The 20,565-nt window shown below is 38.6% G+C and overlaps 1 protein-coding gene across 10 annotated transcripts in view; it reads left to right on the top strand.

Moving 5' to 3' along the window:
* Positions 1–20,565, top strand: part of Ncoa1 (nuclear receptor coactivator 1) — a 189,366-nt gene that overhangs the window by 80,950 nt on the left and 87,851 nt on the right. Inside the window, exons 1-2 of one of the 10 annotated variants that reach the window (XM_048353316.1) lie at positions 622–632; positions 8,814–8,823. The exons of 7 other annotated variants lie outside the window; for them this stretch is intronic. The gene's annotated coding sequence lies outside the window, so the exon portion shown is untranslated. Of the gene's footprint in view, positions 1–621; positions 633–8,813; positions 8,824–8,954; positions 9,007–20,565 lie in introns of those variants that run through there. 2 more of the 10 variants (XM_048353315.1, XM_048353317.1) reach the window with 2 other exon arrangements.

Raw genomic sequence — 20,565 nt, 5'->3', positions numbered from 1 at the left:
TAACACTACCTGTCCTCCCTCACCTACCTTGTTTGGAGCCTCTTGTTTACTACTCTGTGTTTCTAACCAGCTTTTTATGGGTGAGTGATAGTTGTTCTGACATTTGCTGTCTGGAATGGATGAAGTTGTGATGTGTGGCTTTGAATTCATGTGGGAAAAGAAGGAATGAAGTAGCACTAAAAGCTTGAGGCAGGGGTACCAGGAGTATATTTACCAACATCAAGAGTCAGGCTCTTGTCAGAGGGCCAGAATAAATTATTTTAGGAGCAAGGCTTAGCAGCAAGCATTGGCTTGATAGATGGCCCTACTGACGAGAAAAAGGAGATCAATGTTTATTAAGCAACTGGTGTGTATTAAAAGCTTGTATAGGTTCTGCTGTATCATGCTGTCTCTTATACTATTATTTCTCACTGTTCTGAGAAATTTAAGATGACTCATAATTTTCTTGAGTTTTCTGTTCAGAAACTATTTTTCCTTAGCATTTAACTAATTTATAATCCCCCCCCCCCCTTTTTGTGCTGACACCAGTGCTTAAACTTAGGGTCTCCAGCTCTAACTTGGCATTTTACCTCATGGCTGATGCTCTACTACTTGAGCCACACCTCTAGTCCAGCTTTTTGCTGGAGATAAGAGTCAGACTTTAGAGTTTGAGCTGGCTTCAACCTTGCTCCTTAGTGCTCAGCTTCCTGAGTAGCCAGCAGTACAGACATGAGGCACCAGTGCCTGGCTTTGTTTGAGTTGGTTTGGTTTGGTATGATCTAGACCAGGAGTCAGCAAACTATGGGCCAACTCTGGCCTTCAGTCTCTTTCTTAGAAATAAAGTTTTATTTGCTCAAAAATAGAGTTCCCATTAGTTTGCATATAGTTTACAGCTGTTTTCACACTCAGAGAGTTGAGTAGTTGTGACAGAGAACCCATAATATGTAAAACCAAAAATAATTTACCATCTAACTTTTTGCATAAAAGTGATTTAGCTAGACTATGTGATCTAGCTAGACTGGGAGAAAAGCTTGCTTATGCTTACTGTTTTGGTTGCTTTGGATTGCTGTGAAAAATATCTGAAAGGGACAAGCAAAAAGGAGTTACATTATTATAACATTTTACCATATCATATTATAATATTATATTATCAGAAGGTTTAGGCCATGGATTGTTTGGCCCAAGCATTGGTGTGTGGTATGGAGGTCATATCTGGCCAGTGCCATCACTGGCCACATGGCGAGTTGCACTATCTGGCATCTTATCTTGATGGGTGTGCCTGAATTCCTATAGGAAGGGAAGTCCCATCCCCAGGTAGTGGGTGTTCCTGAATCCTCAGAGACAGAGGTGGGCACTTGGTCTGTAGGTTACTGAACCTGTCAGTCAAGTGCCTGGGACTGGGAGTTTCTTGTGACCCAGCCCCCTGGCCTAACCCTAGTTAGGGTCATATCAGCTCAGGTGCCATTATGCCATGGCACGCCTCTCTGTCTTCACATCTGGTGTCCTGTCCCTTGTCTCACTTCAGCTCTCCATTGAAGCTGAATTGGTTTGTTGGTATTGTTTTTGTTCTGTCTTTCCTCTCTGGCCTATTTCCTAACAGTGTTAAGGGTATTTGGGGCTGCAGGCCTTTGTAACAACTGGCTGCCTGCAGACTGCTAATGTTCTAATAAAGGCTCCAAGATTTGATCCTTCAAAATGTGGCTCCTTGGATAATTTACTATATAACAGGTACAGAATAACATGACATTAAGAATGTCTGGTGGAAGAAGTTCTTCACCTTGAGGCAAACAGGAAGGAGACTACAAGTCTAGGACTAGCACAAGATAATGCACTTGAAAAAGCTGCCCCAAAGCTGGGGCATTGGTGTCTCACATCTTGCTGTAACCTTAATTGTAATTCAGTGAAAACCAAGTGAAAGGTGTAGGGAACCCCCCTTTGTTGAGTCCCTAGACACAGCAGGCTTAGACAAAGTAGTGGGCCTGGGGAAGGGCCAACCTAAACTGGAATAACTGGAGCCAAAAGCAGCTTGACCTAGAGCTGCTTGACCTTTGCAAAAGAAAGGAATGAGGAAGACCACTCTGTGCATGTTTTAGTTTAGGGGAAGTTCCAGAAAGAAAGATTTAAGGTTAATTAAGAAATTAAATAGGTAAATACCAGACACACCCAGAACCAAAAATTGAACCGAGTATTTTGCTTGCCTAAATGACTTACTGTTTTGATTACTTTGTTTATCAGAGTTTAAGGAGTTGTAATGGTGTTTGTAATCACTGACTGCCAATTCTGCTTCTATATGTCTGCTTGCTTTACCTTCCCTGCCTGACCTACTTGCTTGTGGTACATGTGATTTTTGCCTTTAAAAACTGTGCTGTTCTTCACCATCCTGATGGTGGCAAACAGACGCTGTACACAACCAAATAAAGGCGACTAGCCTGATTGACTAAGTACTGGTGACTTTATTGTCATGGGTTCAAGTCCTACCCGGGTGGCCAGTGTACCAGATTGTGAGTTCAAGTCCCACCTGGGTGCCCAGGATACTATAATCCTAAGCTACTCAGGAGAATGAGATCTGAAGATCATGGTTCAAAGCTAGCCACGGAAGGAAAGCCCTTGATACTCTTACCTCCAATTCCAATTAACCACCAGAAAACCAAAAGTGGCAGTATGGCTCAAAGTAATAGAGTGCCAGCCTTGAGCAAAAAGAGCTCAGGGACAGTGCTCAAGCTGTGTGACTGACAAAAAACAAACAGTGACCTAACTCCTCTACCCAGGCTCTGCCTTCAGTTTTCATTGTCTCCCAAAATTCTTCAAATTTGGAATCCATCGAGTTACAACAGTTCAGAACCCCTTGACATCTAATGAAAATCTCAGAGATACACACCAAATTGTGGCCCCAATGGCCCAGATGGGTTCCAATCAAGATTGACCATTACACTTAGACATTAGAACAGTGGCAGCCTGGTTGGGCACTGGTGGCTCACTTCTGTAATCCTAGCTACTTACTTAGCCTACTGTCACAAAAGCAGGTTAATGACAAGTTATGGGTGCTTGTTGAGTTTCTGCTTTCATGTATTCAGGTATCCACCTACAAAGTCTGCCTTGTAATGCCTTGCCCAGTGTATCTTCAGCCATAGGTTGAACTTCTTAGTAAATGAGAAATATCTGAAGAGGAAATATAGATTCATCTTTGCATGTGTGAAGAAATAATACCATTGTTTGACAAACAGGAGTAAGAATCTAAAATACATGATAGGGTGGTGAAGACTACTGTGAACTAAAATCCAGATATTTGCCTTATTCTCTGGTCCCTTTTCACAGTAAAATTCATATGAGGGAAATGTGGAATTATTAAAGTAAACAAAGCAAGTAATTGTAAGGGGACATTGAAGAATCCAGAGTTCATGTTGTTATGACTGGGTTACATAAGCTTGTTTAAATGTTTTTCTTTTGCGAATAGAACAAATTATAATTTGCATTTTATAAGGAAAACATTTAGTTTACAAGTTCACAACTTACAGATGAAAATAATTTTATTAAGAAAATTAGATACCCTTTAAAAAGATGAAATGTACCAGAAATTATAGCCAATTTACAGGGATAGTGCCATCACAATTAGGATGGAGTAATTATGTTCTTCAAATTCAGTATTAGGCCTCTCCCTGTATTGCATCAGAAAATGGTCACAGAATTTCTTCTTGCTTCTTCCCCAGGGACCCATTTTAAACAAGAGAAATCTTAAGCGAAGCTTGCGCAAAAGATATATGTAACTCCAAAAGCAGATGCTGGCATCTTTTTTACTTATTCTGCAGCTAATTTAGAAACCCCTATTGTCTGTTTTTAATTATCCACTGAAGAACTGTGTAATTGTTCTTTATTTCCCTCTGCAATAACACAAGCTCAATTTTCTTAAAAAATGTTTAAATTTTTTTCTTAGAAATATTAATAAGGAACAAATTTACTTACACTTAAGTAATCTTAACTATAAATTAGGGTATCTGGCACATGTTGTATGTACTATGTTTCCCTCAGATTGAAAATATCCATGATACCCCTACTATCCCAGGACAATTTAGATGGTTCCTGAGTTTTTCAGAATGAATTGTTTGAATGTGAACAATGAAGGATACTGTATTTTTATTAGTTTAATAGTTTGAGAGCTACTTATATACAAAAAGTTAACAACTTTATAAAAACTTTTTAACGAAACAAAACAAGAAAAACACTTGTTTTCATTTCCTAGAATTCATTTAGATAAATATTTTATATTTACAGAGGCATTTTCCTTTGGGTTCCTCCCTTTATGTAAACTTAAATAACAATACCAAATATTTGAAGACATGGTAGCATACATAGTAAGCACATAATAACTGTAGCTATTAGTGTTACTACTACTATATGATGGGCCTGATTTTAAATTCTTCATATATATTGTAATTCATTCCTCACAACAACCCTGTAGCTACTGCAGGTTATTTTCTGGATTAGCAAATTTGAAGCATGCAAAATTAAATGACCTATCCAAGTTTACCTATCTAATAGCAAAAATAGAATTTGAATCCAGAGCAAGTAATCTTAACAGATCTTTACAGTCTTCCACATAATTCATAAAACGATTTTATGGGATTCCCAAAGGATATTTGACATTGCAGAATGTAGCAAGAAAAATAAGTCTTAATCATTCTTTCCCAATCTTAGATATCCTTTGGGAATCAACAAAAGCAATTTGTGAATTAGTATTAGGAAATGAGAATAACAAAGGGGAAGTGGCTACAATTTATAGTCCATAGATTTAGATAAATCTTTCTTCACCTGCTACCTGTGACCATGAGAAAGTGACCTATCTTTTCTGAGCTCTGATTTATTATTAGTGAAAGAGGGGAATTATTTTACTTTATGAGGTTTTGAAGAAATAAAATTAAATAGAGCCCATAATGTACTGTTTGACACACAATAGATAGTCTGTAACAGGACTGCATTTGCTAGGGAAGTTATCTGGGCTTCCATACATGAATATGGTATGCCTTACTACAGTGGTAGTATTGCTAGAGCAGAGACGGGTGCTAAGGTGCTGGTGGAGACCCGTGCTGACTGTCTTTTAAGAATTGACTCAGTGCTTGGTACTATCCTAACCTTTGTAAATCATACAAAGAGTAAGACAGGTTTTTTGCTCTAATGGAGTTTATAGTCCACTTATCTAATTACTTCACTTACAGCAGAGTCAGCTCAGGATGCTGTGAGAACACATAGGAGGGTTATTCAACCAATTTATGGTAAATGAGGAATACCTGTAGTTTTCCAGAGGGAAGAGGATGAGAAAATGAAAGATTAGAGTAGAAAGCCCAGAAGAGGAGACTGAGGAGGCTGGGAAAAATTTGTCATTACTGCACAGGCATTCCATTCATCCAACATTCATGACGATACGGGAGGCAGTTGGAGAGTGTGCTTTTAAATCAGTTAGGCTTTGTAATATTAAAGATCTCTTTTTAAGTGTAGGCTTTGCTAAAGCAGACCAAGTTTCTAAAGTAAAATAAAAAATAGTGTGATTTACAGTAACACTGAATTTTTCTGTCAAATAGTATTTTCGGGGGGAGAGTCCATAAGCTTGCTATTTAGTACTGTTGTGATACTAAGTTATATTTACCTGGGGAAAAGAAAGAGAAAAGGAACAGTAATCATGAGAAGATGAAAATGACCATTTGAACCTTGGGTAAATATCATTCATGTGGTTTCTGTTGTTTGTACATTTCCCTGTCTTAGCCATCTGATTTCACAGGTGATTAAAATTATTTGTTGGGTGGCTTATTCATAGTATGTAGTTTTAGCTAGCATAGTTTCTTATACTTGTATGGATTTTTGTGTGTGAGAATTGATATTTCTTACTCTTTTGATGCTCTTTCTTAAAATAACACGTTAAAAGTAGTAAAGAAATTCAAGGGGGCTGGCAATATGGCCTGGTGGCAAGAGTGCTTGCCTCGTGTACATGAGGCCCTGGGTTCAATTCCTCAGCACCACATCTACAGAAAATGGCCAGAAGGGGCGCTGTGGCTCAAGTGGCAGAGTGCTAGCCTTAAGCAAAAAGAAGCCAGGGACAGTGCTCAGGCCCTGAGTTCACGGCCTAGGACTGGCAAAAGAAAAAAAAGAAATTCAAGGGCTGGTGGCTCAAGCCTGTAGTAATCCTAGCTTCTTGGAGGCTGAGATCTGAGGATCATGGCTTGAGGCCAGCCTGAGCTGGGAAAGTTCCTGAGACCCTTATCTCCAATTAACCACCAAAAATCTGGAAATGGAGCTGTGGCTCAAGTGAGACTAGAGCACCAGAATGAAAAAGTTCAGAGACAGTGCCCAGGAGTTTAAACCCCAGTACCAACAGAAAAAGAAAATAAAACCAAAAGGAGAAAAAAAGAATGTAAGTCTGGTTGAAAAAGAGAATGTTTAGGTTGGTTGATTGTGACAGATAAAATATCCAGATTATGAGTAGGTGATTGATTGTGACAGATAAAATATCCAGATTATAGGAATGAGTGAAGCTGGCCTGTAGAAATACCCCCAAAGCAAGCAGTAGCTCAGCATATTCTCCCACACTTGATAAGTGCAGTTTGTTCTAGAGGATACTTTTGATCTCTCCCACAGGCACCTTTTACATGCACATGAGACCCACCTATAACTAGGAGTGTGTTTTTTGCATCAGTAGTTTCTGAGCAGAACTGGAGAAAGTTGAAAAGTTGGCTGTGGGTGGAAAGGATTGGAAAGCAGTTGTTGGGGAATGAATGGCTCTTAAACCCTGATGGTTTTGCAGCAAATAGAAGAAGAAAGTGAAATCAACCTTGTAATAAACAAACAAAGGGGGAGGGGGAGGGGAATATGAGGGACAAGGTAACAAACAGTACAAGAAATGTATCCAGTGCCTAACGTATCAAACTGTAACCTCTCTGTACATCAGTTTGATAAAAAATTGAAAAAAAATAAACAAACAAACAAATAGAAAAGAAATTTAGGAAAGTCTGAAAAACATTGGAATTGTGAACAGAACATGTTTACTATAATAACGAATCTTGACAACCACCTTGAAAGGAAACACTTCTAGTCCCTCCCCCGTCCCCCCCCATGAAAGGAGACTTTATGATGTTATTCCATGAATTTGCATAGTATACTTGGTTACTTACATCTTTTGATTTTTATGGCATGAAAATGGAGATGGTGGTAGGAACATTAAAAAGAAATCATATTGTTGCAAGAATTGTAGTGTTGGTTTCCTGGTGCTTTTGGAGGCATGCATTCATCCTTACTGGGGTTTATTTTAGCAAAGCCTCATGACTTATCTAAGAACTTGTTGTGATGTGATTGTTTTCAGCAGGTCCAAAATAATTTTTGGAACTAGATACTATTATTTCTATACTCTAAACTTCTTGTTTTCTTTTTCCCTTTATTTCCTGTCTTTCTAAATTTATTCTTTTTTTTTTATTTTTTTTATTTATTTATTTTTTTTGCCAGTCCTGGGCCTTGGACTCAGGGCCTGAGCACTGTCCCTGGCTTCTTCCCGCTCAAGGCTAGCACTCTGCCACTTGAGCCACAGCACCGCTTCTGGCCGTTTTCTGTATATGTGGTGCTGGGGAATCGAACCTAGGGCCTCGTGTATCCGAGGCAGGCACTCTTGCCACTAGGCTATATCCCCAGCCCCTCTAAATTTATTCTTAACTGCCTCTCCCCCTTAAGTATTTCAGTGTTTTCAAAGTACAGAAAATTCATTTTCCTCTCCTCCTTCCCAATTTCCCTGGGTCATTGCCTGTACATTACCATCACTTCTTTAAAAATGAATTCAGTGTATGTACTTGGATGTCCTGTTGCTGCCTCATAGTTAATGTGTAAATAACTGAGTTCATTCATCTACCTCTCTGACATCTGTTATCTCCTACAAGTCCTTGGCTTAACTAAATGAGTTTCCTACACTTGGATCCTTGCTGTTCACAGGAATGTAAGCAGTTTAACCAGAAGATACCTCATCAAATATTACTTTTAATTGAAAAAAAAAAAACAGGAACCAATCGAAGGTTTGACATATTACTACATTGCTCAAAAACTGTGCTATGCACAGAGAGTATGTAATAGAAAATAAGAATTATGGGGCTGGGAATATAGCCTAGTGGTAAAGTGCTCACCTCGCATACATGAAGCCCTGGGTTCGATTCCTCAGCACCACATAAGCAAAGAAAGCCAGAAATGGCACTGTGGCTCAAGTGGTAGAGTGCTAGCCTGGAGCAAAAAAAAAAAAAAAAAAAAGTTAAGAATTATGTGAAGAGTCTAATGCTAGTGATATATAATCTTAGCTATTCAAGAGGCAGAGTTCTAGAGGATCATGATTTGAAGCCAGCCTGGGAAGAAAAGTCTTTAAGACTCCATCTCCAAAAATATCAGCAAAAAGAAAGGCTAGAAAATGTGGCTCAAGTGATATAATAGCAGAAGAGTGAGTTGAACAGCCAGCAAGCAAAGTATGAGGCCTAGGTTCAAATCCCACATTTGCAAAAACTGCAACCAAGAAAATCTATGTAGAATCATATTTAGTAATATGAGAAGTTGACTATATTACTTCAAAATATATGGTTTTTAGCTGGGCATTGGTGGCTACACCTATAATCCTAGATATTCAGGAAGGTGAAGATCATAATTCAAAGCCAGTCTGGGCAGGAAACTTCATGAGACTCTTATCTCTAGTTAACTACCAATAAGCCCAAGGTGGAGGTGTAGCTCAAGTGGTGGAGTGCTAGCCTGTTCTGAATACAAATTCTCAGGGACAGCACCCAGGTCCTGGATTCAAGCTCTATGACTAGTACCACGACAAAAAGAAAACACAGGGTTTGGTGTGTCTGCATGCATATGTATGTCTGTGACTGACTGTGTCTGTGTGTGCTGATACTGGGGCAATGAACTGGGCCTTAGGCACCTTAAACTCTTGTTTAACTTTTTCAGTCAAGGCTGGTAGTGTAAATGTGAGCCATACCTTCAACTTCTGTCTTTTTTTCTCCTAGTTAATTGGAGGTAAGAATTTTGAGGATTAAAAAAAAAAAAAAAGAATTTTGAGGATTAAAAAAAAATATATTTTACTTGCCAGTTCTGGGGCTTGAACTTGTGGCCTGAGCACTGTCCCTGGCTTCTTTTTGCTCAAGGCTAACACTCTACCACTTGAGCCACAGTGCCACTTCCGGCTTTCTATTTATGTGGTGCTGAGGAATTGAACCCAAGGCTTCATGCATGCTAAGCAAGCACTCTACCACTAAGACATATTCCCAGCTCCTTGAGAATTTATTTTATTTTATTTTATTTTATTTTATTTTATTTTTGGCCAGTCCTGGGCCTTGGACTCAGGGCCTGAGCACCGTCCCTGGCTTCTTCCCACTCAAGGCTAGCAGTCTGCCACCTGAGCCATAGCACCCCTTCTGGCCGTTTTCCATATATGTGGTGCTGGGGAATCGAACCGAGAGCTTCATGTGTAGGCAGCAAGCATTCTTGCCACTAGGCCATATTCCCAGCCCCCCTTGAGAATTTTTTGTGTGTGGCTTGGTACTGCAATCCTTATAGCTCACATTCCTGAGTAGCTAGAATTACAGGCATGAGACACCAGTGCCCGCCCACTAAAGTTTTTTAATCAGTATGTTCATTATGAATCCATAATCATTAAAACAAAAGTATATATAGATCTGTATTTGTAGAATAATGCATTTGCAGATACTCATTTTAATTAAGTATAAATGATTTATTTAACTATTGTTTTCATTTACCTTTATTTTCTGAAGTTGTTCAGTAAACATAAATCACTTTCATACTTTACAGATAGAGATAAGTAGTCTGGCCTCTTCATTGCTCGCAGCTCTTTTTTTTTTTTTTTGGCCAGTCCTGGGGCTTGGACTCAGGGCCTGAGCACTGTCCCTGGCTTCTTTTTGCTCAACGCCAGCACTCTGCCACTTGAGCCACAGCGCCACTTCTGGCCATTTTCTGTATATGTGGTGCTGGGGAATTGAACCCAGGGCCTTATGTATAGGAGGCGAGCACTCTTGCCACTAGGCCATATCCCCAGCCCCTGCTTGCAGCTCTTGTTGAATTAGTCCAGTGTCTCAAAGTATTGCTGCTTAGTCTCAGTGCTCATTATATCTGGGTAATGCTGTCGCAGCAACTCTTTTGCCTCCATTGCTCAGCTGCCAAAGTTTTCTTATAAACCCTAGCTGATGGTGTGCTTCCTTTGCTTAGCCTTCTTGGTGTATATATATTAAATCTCCAAAGCTATCAACAGAAAATTTTACATATTTGTTTTTTTGTTAAGACCTTTAGCCAACTAGAATTTAGCCAATTCAAGCTTTTATATATCCTCCTAACCTATTAAGATATATTCCCCCCTCCCTCCCCTTCAGTACTGGAAATTTCAGCCAGAACTTCACACATGCTATGCAAGTGCTGTATCCCTGAGGTACTCTCAAGGTATTCTCAAGCCCCCCACCCCCCACCATTTTTTTTTGCCAGTTGTGGTGCTTGAACGCAGGTCCTGGGTGCTGTCTCTGAGCTTCTTTTGCTCAAGGCTAGTACACTATCACCACAGCACCACTTCTGGGTTTTAAAAATTACTTTATTGGAGATAAAGCCAACTTGGGGTAGCATCAAATGGTATTCCTCAGATCTCAGCCTCCTGAGTAGCTAGGATTATAGGTGTGAACTACCATGTCCTGGCTTCAAGTTGCTTTTTATCAGAGCAGAGAGTTGTGCCTATGTGATGCCAGGGACTGGGAATATTTAAGGAAGGGGAAAAAATATGACTTGAACTGAGTCCTTTGCAGATCTTTGTTTATCCTTGCCATTCTGCCTCTATAGTAGCATGCCATGCTTTGCTCTTGCTGGGTGATGGTGTGTGTGTATGGGGGAGGGGAATCCTCCCTCCTCTATTCCATAGACATTTTTTTTTAATTTTAGTATTTAGCCAGTAAGAACAAATTGCCAAATAATGAAAACCCATCAGTTTTAATGCCAGTTATTATGTCAGCAGATCCTATTAGGAGTATTTATCGAAGCATGTCATGCTAATAGTCCCAGAGTGTAATTATACTTGCAGATTTTTCTTGCTTTCAGGGAGTTTGTAATATGTTCCAGATGGTTAAATAGGAAAGAGTAGACATTTTGTGCTGTCTTTTCATTTATGATTAAGAATTTGATGTTATTACTTATGTTATCATTATTGCTTTAGTTAGAGTTAAACCTGAGAGGAATTTAAATAGAACATGTGGTTTTTCACACTCCTCTATTCGGATCAGCATTTGATAGGGATAGGGTCTTTCCCCCCTGTTTTTTTGTTTAATTGCTTCAATTTAAGCATCATCCCAATAACCTAGTGGTGTTGTAAGTGGTAATTAATGTATGAATGGAAATCCTTAAGTTATTCTTGGAAAGTCTTCACTTGTATTTGGTTTAGATTTAAAATAAAACGTTAAACTTCTTGAAAAAACCTACATGAAATTACAAAAAAATTCTCCAAACTGTTGAAAGTTCTTTCATCTTTGATCATAAATGAATAGACTGTAGACTTAAGATCAGTAAAACGTATTGTCAGTTTTACCAGTAGCAGTGGTAATTGACTTTTTGTTCATCCAGTCAGACTGTACTGCTCTGACTGACCAGCTCTCATATGAAAGGCAGCTTACCAAATATTGTGCATATGGCTGGCTTATGCATATGGCTCAGGTTTCTCACTCATTGATTTGATGAAACCTGTTGTTTATCAGTAAGAGATCCAGTGTTCTATAATTTACCTTAATCATCCATATATTTCTGTAATATACCTGTTTTATAGGGAGAAAGGGGTAAATTGGCTTTGATCCTTAGATTTACATTATCTGCTCTTGAAGTAATCTTTAAGACTTATTACATTTAAGAAAAGAAGTAAAAAAATAAAACAAATTCCCAAACTATACTTTTGGTGATAAATAAAGTAGATTATCCCTCAAGTTTTAGGGCATGAAAGTAATTTATATTAGTACTGACTCAGCAAACTGCTTCCTATGAGTTGCTTTTTATTGTTTCGTTGTTTTTTGTTTTGTTTTGTTTTGTTTGCCAGTCCTGGGGCTTGAACTCAGTGCCTGAGCACGGTCCCTGGCTTCTTTTTTTGCTCAAGGCTAGCACTCTACCACTTGAGCCACAGCGCCACTTCTGGCTTTTTCTATATATGTGGTGCTGAGGAATCGAACCCAGGGCTTCAGGTATATGAGGCAAGCACTTTACTAGGCCATATTCCCAGCCCCTCCTATGAATTGCTTTTAAATGCTATGATCAAGAGGAAGTTGCTTATCCCCCTTGGGCCCACCTCCTTCCTCAACTGTGGCATTTAACCTTGTTCTGAAACTGAGAAAACAGCACTGTTGACAAACTCATTTATAGTGACCCATAAAGGTGAGGGAGCAGTGTGTGTGTGTGTGTGTGTGTGTGTGTGTGTGTGTGTGTGTGTGTGTGTGTGTGTGTGTGTGTTATGTGAGTGGAGGGTGAGAGAAAGAATTAGGGAGAGAATACAGAGACAGAGAGAGAGGAAGAGGAATATGCCTATGTTGGCTAACATCTGCTGCTTCTCCATTTTTTCCATTTTTGGCCCCAGTCTGTTGGCTCCCATCATATACTAGAAAAATGGCCAAATAGAACAAAGACCTAACCTTAGTTGGCTTTGGCCTATTAACCAAACACTTCCACAGCATTTACCATGTGCTATTAAAAAATAACTCACTAGAAAATATAGGTGTTTAATTTCCTATCACTTCTTAATTAAATATAACTATTATCCAGTGTTAAGGCCTAAAAGGTTAGTAGAGGAGTTGGACTCTGAGTCTGTATTTTTAACCTTAATGCTATAGTCCCTGTGTTAAAAGAAAGGAATCTGATGACTTACACTCAGTTCATTTGTTTCACTTTTTTTCCCCCTTATAAACATTTCTAAGCTGACATTCTTTTTCATGTCAGAGACTTTGGGGTAAAAAGTTTTCTTTATTATTCATTCACTATAGAAGTCCTATCACTTAACTAAGGGTGCCCATATTTATTTCTCCATGAGATTTCTCTTGGAGCTTGCTCTTCCCCTCCACTGCAACATGAAGCACTTTCTTTGGCCACACGATACCCCTGACTTACCTAGATTTTTTAAAAATTGTCTGGATGATGTACAGAGGGGTTACAGTTACTTAAGGTAGTGAATACATATACATTTAATGTCACACTTGTTATTCCCTTCCTCATTTTTCCTCCTCCTTCCTTCCCCCCAGCCCCTCACCCCACCCCCTTGCTTTCTTAATTATTTTTTCAAAAACCAAAATATAAAACAAAATAGAGATCTTATCCTTAATGTCCATGTCACTCTAGTCTGCAATTATGTCATCTATGATTAGTAACTGTAAAAACAATTCCTTCCAGATCAGGTGATATATATACATACATACCTCTTTTCTTTTGCTTCATGTAATCTGTTCCTTCTTTTTCTCTTATTTTCCCCCCTCCCTACTGCCCTTGAGTTGCTTGGTTTGTTCTCCTTAGTGCCCGTTGCAGCTGTTGGGCCCTTTCTACTGTATTTACCCCCTATTTTTCCATTCATTCTGTGTCCTTCTTCCAGCTTCTTTCAGGTGTGTACCTGTGAACATCTTGTGTGAGGAAAGGGTATAGGGTCCTTTAGTTTCTCTATGAAGAAGACTTTTGCTTCTTTATCTTTGGTATCCTTTACAGCCTGGAGATTAAATTATGTACATATGAATTTATGTACATATAATTTAGAGTTTGTGTTTCACTTTTGAGTGCCATTTTCCCAAGGCTGACTCCCCCCCCTCCCCCTTTTTTGGTTTCCTTGTGTATTGGTACCTTGGGTCCTGCTTTCTTTGTCATGTCTCTTTGTTTTTTATTTCTAACATCCACGTATCAGGGAAACCATGTGCCTTTCTTCTCTGTGTTCTAGGCTTGTCTCACTTCACAGTATTTGTCCAAGACCTGTCCATTTCCCTGCGAATGCCATTATTTTATCATTTCTAATTGCTGTGTAGAATTCCATTGTGTACAGGTACCACATTTTTTTGGATCCATTCATCTGTAGTAGGGCATTTGGGTTGTTTCCATATCTTGGCTATTGTGAACTGTGCAGCAATAAACATGGATGTGCAGGTGTCCTTGTGATATCCTGGATCCTGTTGTTCAGGATAGATGCCTAGAACTGGTATGGCTGGGTCATAGGATATGTCTATGCTGTTTTTTGAGGAACCTCCATACTGCTCTCCAGAGTCTTACCCAGATTTTTAAAGATACCTACAAAATTGTATGAAGAAACATTTTTCTGGAGACACTACGTGATTTTCATTGAAGCATTTTGTAAACTGGGGAAATCAGCTTTAAAAAGGAAAGATTAGCAAGGCAAAAGAACTAAAATATTTTATTTTTAAAGTATTTTTTCCAGGTCTTCTCTGCATAGATTCATTAATAAGGGAAGCAGTTACACATTAGTATGAATGATTTGATTTTAAATTTTATTTAAACCATTTAGAAATTGTGCTAATATATATTTAATGTGTAAAGGAGGTTTTGTTGTGATAGTTACATATATGCATATAATGTACTTTGATCAAATTTGTCCCATCTATAACTCTGTTTACCACCCACCCTCCTCCTTCCTCTTTGACAGTTTATATTGTTTCATTGCACTGTTTTCATACATTTGTATAATATACTAACATTTACCCTTCCCCTCTCTCTCCTTTCCACTCTGTTGATTTCCATCCCTAAAACAGTCTCTCTAGTTATTTAAGGAATTTTGTCTTTAATTTGGAAAGTATAACTCAAGTCATCATTAGTAGAAAACTTGCTAAGATCATTCTTCATGAAAATCTTGTCATCTCTACCAAGAAAAATCTTTTTTTCTCAACTTTTGAGTAACTTTGGAAAAGTGTATCTTTAAATTTTATTTGAGATTAAATTAATGAGAACACAGAAGCTACTATGAAATTATAACTTCTTGTTATGAAAATAATTTATAATTGCCACTAATAATGATGTTTTATTTACAATACTCATCACTAAATGACACCATAGCTAATCTAAACTATTCGTTAAGCAAACTAATAACTTAGAATTTTTACTTATTTCTCTCCCCATAAAAACATATTCTTAAGATGATGAATTAAAGTCATGTCATAGTTAAGAAAACCTTGACTTTGTACTATTTTTGTTCAAATAAGTATGTAAATACTGATACTTGAGGTGTTATTAATAACAAGTTACTTTGTCATACCTCACAGCAAATATACCTGAGTGAGACAATCTACTGTCTTTAGAGATTTTTGTTTCTTTTGCTTCTTTACAAAATTGTGCCCTCCTCTCCTCTCCTCTCCTCTCCTCTCCTCTCCTCTCCTCTCCTCTCCTCTCCTCTCCTCTCTCTCTCCTCTCCTCTCCTCTCCTCTCCTCTCCTCTCCTCTCCTCTCCTCTCCTCTCCCTCTCCCCTCCCCTCCCTCCCCTCCCCTCCCCTCCCCTCCCCTCCCCTCCCCTCCCCTCCCCTCCCCTCCCCTCCCCTCCCCTCCCCTCCCCTCCCCTCCCCTCCCCTCCCTCTCCTTCCCTCTTTCTTCCCCCCCTTCCCCCTCTTTTTCTTTTTGGCCGGTCCTGGGACTTGAACTTTGGGCCTGCGTGCTGTCCAGAGCCTCTTTATGTTCAAGGCTAGCACTGTCTACCACTTGAGCCACAGCACCAGTAGTTTATTGGAGTTTATTGGTGACAAGAATCTCACAGAGGACTTTCCTGCCCTGGCTGGCTTTGAACCGTGATCCTCAGATCTCAGCCTCCTGAGGAGTTAGGATTCATAGGTGTGAGCCACCAGCACCTGGCTAGGCCACAGTTTTTTGGAAAGACATTTTTATTTTTGTAAGTCAATAATTACCAACAAAGGATGAATTGGTTTTTTTCCCCTAAATTCTAAACGTCACAATTTTCTTTATACAATTTGTGTGTACAGAGAGAAAGACATTGTCTTGGGCCAAAACTGATTCTTTTCTCAAGCTTGCCCAATGAACTGTTACACAGGATAATTTTGTTTAAGTTTTGTGTATTACTGAATAATTTCACTTGCTGGTTGGTTCTTAAGAATGTGGAAATAATAGATTTAAAACTTGCCAGATAAAATAAGGTAGCAAAAACATACAAAGCAAAAATTTTTAAATGACTGCAGAATGCCAAAATAAATAAATATTGGGAATAATAGCATGTAATATTTGATTCTAGGTAAATATTAGAGATTGTAGCAGACATTTAATATTGTTTTCTCCCTAAAACCACAGCTTAGTCAGCAAGAGAAAAATAAAAGCAATAAGGATTTTAAAAGTCATAAACCCACAAGAATAGAAAAATGGGAGAAACTATCAAAAATTTTTGAGGCAGAAAATAGAATAACAGTAACAATCATACTGAACCTGAGAAAGCCCTGTTTTAAAGGGAGAAAGCTATGAGCCAGTTAAATTTGTATTGGAGAGTCTCCAACAGGCTAAGATTATTGTAGAACCGTGGAAAGTGGAAGTAAGGAGAGGAACAGGGCTGAGATGAGGAGGGCCCCCTAAAAGTTGTTTTAAACACTTCATGCCCAGGTCTTATTCATTCTGCCACTGTGCTAACACCTTTCTCCCTGAAGACAAATGGTAGACTTGTATATCCTCTAGGTTAAAGCACAGTGTCTAATCTGTGGGTACCAGGTTTATTGAAGATAGAGGGGCATTAAATGAGCACCACCATTATTTGGAATGTTGAGAACTCTGCCCCCTTTCCACTGTTGACTCCAAAATTGACAACTAGAGTTTGGACATCTAGGCAGGAAGTACGGCTTTTTCATGTGAATTTCACCAAGTTAAGGAAAAAACCCCTAAAGACAACAAGAACTATACACTAATACTATACTTTTTGTGTGACTTTTTTTCTTATAGTAATAGAGGTTGACAATTCTGAAACAATTTGAATTTGTATACAGATGTTACAAAAATAAGCAAATAACTTAACATCAAGGTAATATCAAGTTATGTCCTATAAAGGACCTGAACAGATTATAGTGAAAGTTAACCATTATCCCCATTCACGTGCATGATTAGAGCATTTTAGTCATCTTTTCATACCTAAATAAATACCATCAAGCATCTGAGGAAAACATGTAATAATATGCCTAATAAATCAAAATAGCAAGTTTAAAAAAACTTGAAAAACCTTCATTTATATGTGCACGTATACATACATTTATAAATACACATCTATAAGCAAAGCTATATATAGGTATTTAGGCATATGATATAAATATGTATATATGTGTATGTACATGAAATACCTGCTGAAAGATGAGGTGCTATGTCATAAAGCAACAAAGATAGTATATTTTAACATTTAACAACAAAAATATTTTTTATAAATTAACAACATAGAAGGGGCTGGGAATATGCTCTAGTGATAGAGTGCTTGCCTTGCATACATGAAGCCCTGGGTTCGATTCCTCAGCACCATATATACAGAAAATGCTAGAAGTGGCACTGTGGCTCAAGTGGTAGAGTGCTAGCCTTGAGCAAAAAACAAAAAAACAAAAAACTCAGGAACAGTGTTTAAGCCCTGACTGAGCCCAAGCCCCAGGACTGGCCAAAAAACATAGAAAAAAAAGATAATTTTAGTAGAAGTGTTAGATAAGTTAAGGAAATGAAAATTAATAGTATGAGATTATTGTTTCATTTCCATACACAATGTACAATCTCTCTCCCTCACTCCTCCTTCTCAGTTCTATTGTTCTGTTTTCATACTTGCATATAAAGTACTTTGGCCATATCCATGCTCATTTACTCTATTCATTGTCCCTCCTGCTCCTTCTGGTACTTGTCCCCAACATAGTTTGCTTTACTTTCCTATGATTCATATCTTTTTTATTTTAACATATATTAATTATAGGAGAGACTCACCATGGTAATTTACACATCCATATATTATACTCTTGTCAGGTTAATCTCATCTGTTGCTCTCTTTTTTCATCCTCCCAATTCCCCTATTGTTTAATAACTTTTCAGTAGCGCTCAGTGAGTTTCCTTATGCTTGCTGTCTTCATATTTTGATGTGTTGATATGTCCTCTATCACTTTCTTTCCCTCTTCCCATCTCTTATCTCCCCAGCCCCATATATATATATATTCCTTCCTGCAGATAACATAGTTTCATTTTTCTTTTGGTTTTCCATACCATCTTAGCATATATTCAAAGGAGTCTAAATCAGTATTCAAGATAAGTACCAGAATGTCCATCCTTATTGCATAATAGCCAAACAGTGGAACCACCCTAGATGTCCAACAGTTGTTGAAGAGATAAAGAAAATGTTGTACATATATACCATGGAATGTTTCTATTCATTGATATCATACTTTTCTCAAACTACATTCAAAATTTTCTCTTTGTTTTCAAAGTTGGCTCACATTTACTAGTGTGATTTTTCTCTATATTTATTATGAATATGGCTCACTGAGATACTTGGATCTGGTGGTTTGTTTTTCACATTTTGGAAATTTTCAATGATTTTTTTCCTCCCAAATACTATTTCTGCCTCAGTCTCTTCCTCCTCTCTATCTGAAATTGTCTCCTGCTTGATTTTGTCAACGAGTCACAGAGGCTCTGTTCTTTTCTTTTCCCTTCTGTTCTGTGTGGCTTTATTTATTTTTTTGGGGGGGGGGCCAGTCCTGGGCCTTGGACTCAGGGCCTGAGCACTGTCCCTGGCTTCTTCCCGCTCAAGGCTAGCACTCTGCCACTTGAGCCACAGCGCCGCTTCTGGCCGTTTTCTGTATATGTGGTACTGGGGAATCGAACCTAGGGCCTCGTGTATCCGAGGCAGGCACTCTTGCCACTAGGCTATATCCCCAGCCCCATGGCTTTATTTTTTTATTTTTATTTTTTTTGGCCAGTCCTGGGCCTTGGACTCAGGGCCTGAGCACTGTCCCTGGCTTCTTCTTGCTCAAGGCTAGCACTCTGCTACTTGAGCCACAGCGCCGCTTCTGGCCGTTTTCTGTATATGTGGTGCTGGGGAATCGAACCTAGGGCCTCGTGTATCCGAGGCAGGCACTCTTGCCACTAGGCCATATCCCCAGCCCCGGCTTTATTTTTTTAACGTAAAGTTCATTGACCTCTTTTTCTGCTATCTCACATTTACTTTTAAGTTTAGCCATTGAATTTTAAAATTTGATACTTAATTATCTGCCTTTTAGGTTTTTCTTTATTTTTATGAGTTCTCCTTCCTATCAGTATTTTTTATCTGTAAGTCTTGATCTTTGTCAAATTGTTCCAATATCAAAATCATGAAGTATGTCTCTATTGACTACTTTTGCTCCTGATAATTACATTTTCTACCTTTGTTGTATGTTTAATACTTTGTACTATACTTGACATGGTAAATGATGTTATAGATAATTAACTGTTTCTGAAGTGTGTTGATTTTTATTTTGTGTTTTTGTTTTTGTTTTTTGCCAGTCCTGGGGCTTGAACTCAGGGCCTGAGCACTGTCCCTGGCTTCTTTTTGCTCAAGGCTAGCACTCTGCCACTTGAGCCACAGTGCTGCTTCCGGCTTTTTCTATATATGTGGTACTGAGGACTCGAACCCAGGGCTTCATGTATATGAGGCGAGCACTTTACCACTAAGCCATATTCCCAGCCCCATGATTTTTATTTTAGTAGACACCTAAATTACTAGCTGGTAAACATTACAAAGCCATATAACCTAGTAATTTCAGTTCTTTTCAGTAATTCACATTCTCATGAAAAGTTGCACACAGTAATCACAGCTATACTTGTAAGAGACTCGAATTGAAAATGACCCAAATGTATGCAAGTCATGAATACTTTTTTAAGTTACTGTAACATCTCCATTCCATGTAGCAATAAAAATGGATGAAATGGGGGCTGGATGAATGTGGCTTAGTGGTAGAGAGCTTGCCTAGCATGCATGAAGCCCTGGGTTCAATTCCTCAGCACCACATAAACAGAAAAAAAAAAAAAAAAGCCAGAAATGGCACTGTGGCTCAAGTGGTAGAGTGTTAGCCTTGAACAAAAGAAGCTCAGGGACAGCACCAGGCCTGGCAGAAAACAAACAAAAAAATGAACTGTCAGATGGCTAGGAGCTCATGCTTATTAGGAGCTCATGCTTATAATCCTAACTACTCATGATGGCTGAGATCTGAAAATCAGAAACTCTTATTGACCAGCAAAAAGCTGGAAGTAGTATTGCTCAAATGGCACTCACTAACCATCAGCAGAAAAAGCCCTCAGTGTGGGCAAACTCCCCCCCAAAATAATTAACTACAGATACACATGTTAGGTGCATCTCAAGGACATTGAGTGAAAAAAAAACAACCTAAAAAATGTCTCCTCTGGCACAGTTCAATTATGATGCATTCTGAAATGACAAAATCATTGAAATCACTGAAATAGAGGACAGAAAAGTGGTTGTCCAGAATTAAAGAAATAAGAGAAGATAGAATTATAAGAAGCAAGTGGGAATTTGTCTGTGGTGACAGTGCAGTTCAGGAGTGTGGTGTAGTTAACAGTCATTTAT

This window comes from Perognathus longimembris, chromosome 8 (genome assembly GCF_023159225.1).
Source record: "Perognathus longimembris pacificus isolate PPM17 chromosome 8, ASM2315922v1, whole genome shotgun sequence".
NCBI lineage: Eukaryota > Metazoa > Chordata > Mammalia > Rodentia > Heteromyidae > Perognathus > Perognathus longimembris.
The sequence above is the reverse complement of the archived record's forward strand: the minus strand, read 5'-3'. Positions and strand labels throughout refer to the sequence as shown.